This window comes from Condylostylus longicornis, unplaced genomic scaffold (genome assembly GCF_029603195.1).
Source record: "Condylostylus longicornis isolate FDR11 unplaced genomic scaffold, ASM2960319v2 ptg000044l, whole genome shotgun sequence".
In the NCBI taxonomy this organism is placed as follows: domain Eukaryota; kingdom Metazoa; phylum Arthropoda; class Insecta; order Diptera; family Dolichopodidae; genus Condylostylus; species Condylostylus longicornis.
The window spans coordinates 1,208,538-1,214,537 of NW_026578013.1; positions in this window are offsets into that span (position 1 = coordinate 1,208,538).

Consider the following 6,000-nt stretch of genomic DNA (forward strand, 5'->3'; position numbering starts at 1 on the left):
TTTGACACCTATTGATAAATAGCTGAACTTTGTTAATGTTTTTCAGGTCTGCGTACAAGGTTCCATTAGCTTAAAACTTGATACAGGAGTTGAATATTCTAATTTTTGTGCTTTTGTGTGTTAACCTCCACTTTTTCCAATTTTTTTCAAATGCCGCTATTTCCAATCTCATTCTGTTATTTTTACCCCACACAGCTCTTTCATCTGTAGTTATTATACTACGAAGATAGAATTTCATTAACTATAAACTGCTCATTATTTCTGTTATGTATTCTAAGGTGACTTTGTTTTTTTGTGCGTTAACTCATACTAACTATTTCAACCAACTATTTCAGCATTTTCACTTACAAAATTGATTTTTGTTTGCATGTCATTACACGATTGGACCAGCAGGGCTACGTCGTCAGCATATACAAGACCTTCGACTCATCACTCCCCATCTTATTCCTCTGGATGTCGTTGTAGTTTCTTGCCCTATTTCGTCTAAAACTACATTGAAAAAGAGCGAAGAAAGGGGTATCCTTGTCTTAAGCCTGTACTTATTTTAATGGGCTTGCTTAGTTTCTCCGCCGTATAGTATTTTGGTATCATTATTACTGTATAGTACCTTAATCCATCTGATTACCTCCGCCCAAATAGCTAAGCTTTTCAAGTAGTACATAAAGCTACATAATATTTTGCAAGTAGAAAGGTATATATAGGAAAATTTTAATAATTTTAAAATCTCAAATAAAATTACTTACGAATATTTTGCGTATAATTATGCAAAAAAGAACCTGTTAATTATTGCCAAAATATTATTGATAGCTACGTCATTTTGCAAAAGTTGTAATTATTTATTAAAAATTCTCATATGATTAATTTTAAATTATTTTAAAATTTCATTTTTTTTCATAATCCTACGCAATTTTCTTATTAAAATCATAAATATTCTATGAAATGGTCAAGGTTATAAAACAAATTTCAAATTATGTAAATATTTCAATGACAAAAAAATCATTATTTTTAAAATAATATTCATGGGATTGATGATTGATACAATCATTTCTACCCTCACAATATACTTTTAAGGATCCTGCATAGTCCATACAACATTTCTGGATTAAAATCCCTGCTAAGTCAACAATTTTTACAATTATTATTCCATGCAATCAACAACTATTTCTAAACAATTTTAATTTAAGGAGATGAACTAAAAAATAGGGCTATTCCTCAATGTCTCTGTACTCTGTATTTATCCATTATGCTTTAAACTTTAAAGGATATAATTTCTTTCAAATTTTTATACTATAAATATCCTTGTAATCCAATTATGTTATGTTATATTATGCGACAGTTAGTTGTTTATTGCCCTATTGTAAAATGTATAATTTATTAATTATTGTTATGAGTAATTCATTTCGTCTTAAACTCTTTTCCAGAGCTTCTTCTATATATTAAATGCATTTATGACATAAAACACACATTTCAAATTGTCTGGATGATTAATACATATAAGTTAATATAAAATATATACATACAATATTTTTCTATTATTGCCGGGAGGAATTTGTCATATTAGAGATCATATGAATATTCTGCAATTTTTTGAAGTTATTGTTACACAAATGCGTTTCTGTTCTCCTCTTATATTAGAATATATAGTTTAAAAATATCTTTAATTAAATTATTGATGTAATTTATTATATTTACGTATATGTCTACGTATAGAGTAACATATTCACAAATCATTGTACATATTGAAATTTTTATTTTTTTATATTCTTTAAGACGTTATTCTATATGCGGATGTAGCTGACCCATTTGCAATTCAAAATTAATTTTTTTGATTATTTTTAATTTCTTTAATTTATTTAATTTCAAAATTTTTACATCCAAATCTAATAACATAAAAAACCATAATACACCCTATGAGTCCTTTATACGTATGAAATGAGCTTATTACTAGTACGGTATGTGAAGTTATTAAGTTATTAAATACGAGTAAGGTTACTCGTAAATTAGTTTTTACTGCAGCGTATAATTTTACGCTTATTCAAAAAGCATATGAAAAATTTAAAACTTGATTGTGCCTCCTCTCCATCTCTCCCTGAACCATATTTTGTTCAAGTTTCTTTTTATGATATGATCCTTAAAGGCCATTCACATCATCCATTGTTATTGCCTCCGAATAATAGACAAAAAAAATCGTTTATAGAATTCTGCTAACCTTTGAGTAAAGTTCACATATATAAAAAATTTATTATAAAACCTAAGCAACAAGCTGAAATATTCATTTTAAAGATAAAATTTTTTATATATATAAAAAATCTCCCTTAATATTTTATTTTTCTATTTCAATTCATTTATGCTTTGTTACTTTTGAAAAAAAAAATTTTTTTAAGACAATATTTACCATGTGTATGCGGTGGTATATTTATTACATATAGAATCCTTTTCCCTTATTTCCCCAATCAACAATAAAATCATATTTCTAATCGTGGTTAAAATTGTCTGTACCCTCTATACCTATAAAAACCTATGCAGCTACATAGTTGATTCTACATGTTAAATAGAATAATCGTAAAAGTAAAAGGGAAACACAATTTTTTTTCTATAATGAAGTTTCATGTAAAAGTTTTTACTCTTTCTGTAGACAAAGATCAGAAACACATTCAAAATCCGAAAAGGACTCGAGTTCACTTTTCAAATATTTATGAATTTTTGCTTTTTTTATTCTTACTTTTATTTTCTATTATGATTTTTTTCTATTTGTTTTTCATACACCAACTTATTCTTACTTTTAAATGAAAATTTTTATTTTTATTCCAAATGTTTTCGGACAATATACAAAAGGGTACGGGTATACAGGAATACAATAAGGATAATATGGAGTATTTATTTTTATAAGTATACTTGTATGTACTCGTACTTGGTTTTTCCGTGGCTTATAAATTGTTTACTAAACTCATATTATATGCAGGCTCTTCTTAAATTATTTATACAAAAATAAAGGAAAAACAAGTAAAAACGTTTCAGTCGGTATAAACCGATTGAATTATACCCTGCACCTTTCGTTATTGTGTAGCAATTACTCGAACCTGTGAGATCATTCTATAGAAACTTCACGGACATGTCTGACCTATAATTGGACATCCGACTGCCAAGTTTCATCAATCTGACCTTATAATTTTTCAAAATATTTAAAATTAGCTGGTGGAGTTGTATGGTAAGTACCTAAACCTGTCAAGCAATTCCATCAAAACTTCACAAATATATCTGATCTATAATCGGACACACAACTGAAAAGTTTCATGAATGTGACTTTATTATTTTTCCAAATATTAAGAATAAGCTTTTAGACTTGTATGGGATCTACTCGAACCTGTTAAGCAATTCCACCACAACTTCAGAAATATATTTGACCCATAATTGGACACGTGACTGCCAAGTTTCATGAATCTGACTTTATTATTTTTCCAAATATTAAGAATAAGCTTTTTGACTTGTATGGGAGCTACTCGAACCAGTCAAGCAATCGCACCAAAACTTTACAAATATGTCTGACCCATAATTGGACACACTACTGCCAAATCTCATGAATTTCACTTTATTATTTTTCCAAATATTTAAAATAAGCTTTTAGGGTTGTATGGCAAGTACCCGAACCTGTCAACCAATTCCACTAAAACTTCACAAATATATGTGATCTACAATCGGACACGCAACTGCCAAGTTTCATGAATCTGACTTTATTATTTTTCCAAATATTTAAAATTAGCTTCTGGAGTTGTATGGCAGGTACCCGAACCTGTCAAGCAATTCCTCCAAAACTTCGGAAATATATTTGACCTACAATTGGACACATGACTGCCAAGTTTCATGAATCTGACTTTATTATTTTGCCGAATATAAAAAATTTGCTGTTGGAGTTGTATGGCAGCCACCCGAACCGGTGCAGCTATCCCATCATAATTTTTAGAGCATGTGTAGAATATAATTGGACACATGTATACAAAATTTTATATTTATAGCTTTATTAGTTTTTGAAATATTTAAAATAAACTCTTGGAGTTGTATGGCAGCTACCCGAACCCGTTGTCCGACTTAGTCCAATAACAATAGGGTTCGTCCTTGGCACAAAAGAAAAAACTTGTGAAAGTTTGGTGTCGATTGCATTATTTGTTTTTGAGTTATCGTGCGATCGGACGGACGGACGGACGGACATGTCTAAATCGACGCAGAATTTTACGCTGAGCAAGAATATATATATATGTCCATACCGCAGATGACTCCTTCAAGTAGTTACAAACTCCATACCAAAGTTAATATACCCTTCACGAAGTGCAGGGTATAAAAAGCAAAATGAATAAAGGATATTATTTTCTTGTTAATCTTCATTTTGTATGTCAATATTGGTCTATAATTACTGATTTATTATTAAACAGTAGAAAATTGTTATAGCTTAAAGAATGAAAGCATCTGGAAATGTAAGAAAGATTAAATTTTAGAATTACAATATTATGCATAAATGTAATAAAAGTAATGTTCATATTATGTGGAAAATTAGGTTTCAAGGATAAACACTGAACTGTATGAAACAGTATTTTAAAGTAAGAATCATTTTCTTTAAAAAATGGTGTATAATTTTAACATGTCTGGTAAAGATTGGTAGAAAATTTAAGCAACTCTTATACGTATTGTCTTGATATTATAAATTTGTCTTGAAATGTGAAATCAAAAGTTTCTGCCTCATTCCTTAGACACAAAGGTAGATGTCAAAAACTAAAACGTTACACTTTGGGAAAACCAAAATATTTTGTGTAGGTCTCACAGCTTAAAAAGCAAACCGCGATATCACGTTTACCGCAGACGTCCTCCAATATTCAAATATGAAAACATGTGTGTTTATTCAACCCTTTGTTTGTTAATACATAAGCAAGGGAGAACTCCATCTGTTAGGAAGTGGTCGTAGTGCTGAAGAAATCATCAACGTTGCGGAGGGCCAAAGAGCTTCTAGGATATTATGACTAGCAGCGATTTAAGAAGGATTATTGTGTTGGATAAAAATAAGGTGATAATTCTCACCGGAGTTTTATTGGTTCACTCCAGGCTTAGGGAGCACCTCAGTAGGCTGGACCTGGGAAGTAGAGATATATAAAGATTCTGTGGGGAAGATGGGGAGACCTCAGTACACCTTCTGGGCAAGTGTGATGCTCTCGCTCATAACAAAAGAGAAATTCTAGGAGGTTTTGGCGTCACGGTGACGGAGTTGCGATCTTTCGGGCCTCACAAGATGCTTATTCAAATCTACTTTACACATTAGTAGTCCCGACATTTACCATACTTCCACAACAATTAGATGTCTAATAACAATTTCTGTCGCACACATTTTGTTCGTCGTCTGCAACCTGTTTCAGACTTATTGATTTATTTTTAACGTGGACTCCTTACGATAGACGACCTTACATTTTTTATTCACGTTTGGTTTATTATTAAAATTTTTTAAATTAATTCAGAATGAATTTTTTGCATTGAAAAACTCAAATGCTCTCTCTTTCTTCCATTTCCCTTCAAATACAATACAAAATTATAAATTAAAAATTAAATTATATTTTTATACTATCAAAATAAAAATTTCAAAACTAGAAAACATTTACATAAATATTAAAAGAATAATTTATTTTGGCATAAAGCCTAATATAAAAAATATTTTCTGCTTTTTCCAAAAATTCAAAAAAATTAATTTTACAATTAAATTGCATTTATTTTAACAAAAAAATATCATAATTTTAAGATTTTTGAAAATCCCGCCAAATCCAAAAAAGAAAATCTCATTAATTTTATAATTTAATGTGCGTAATAAATAAGAGAATAAAAATAAATAACTACATTAATAAAGCAATTATTGTAGAGAGAAGAACATAAATGTAAATATTGAATACAGTGCTGTCGCTTTGGCTGCATTTGCGTAGAATCTGTTTGCATTTGCTGCAATTTTTCGATTTGAAAAAAAAACTT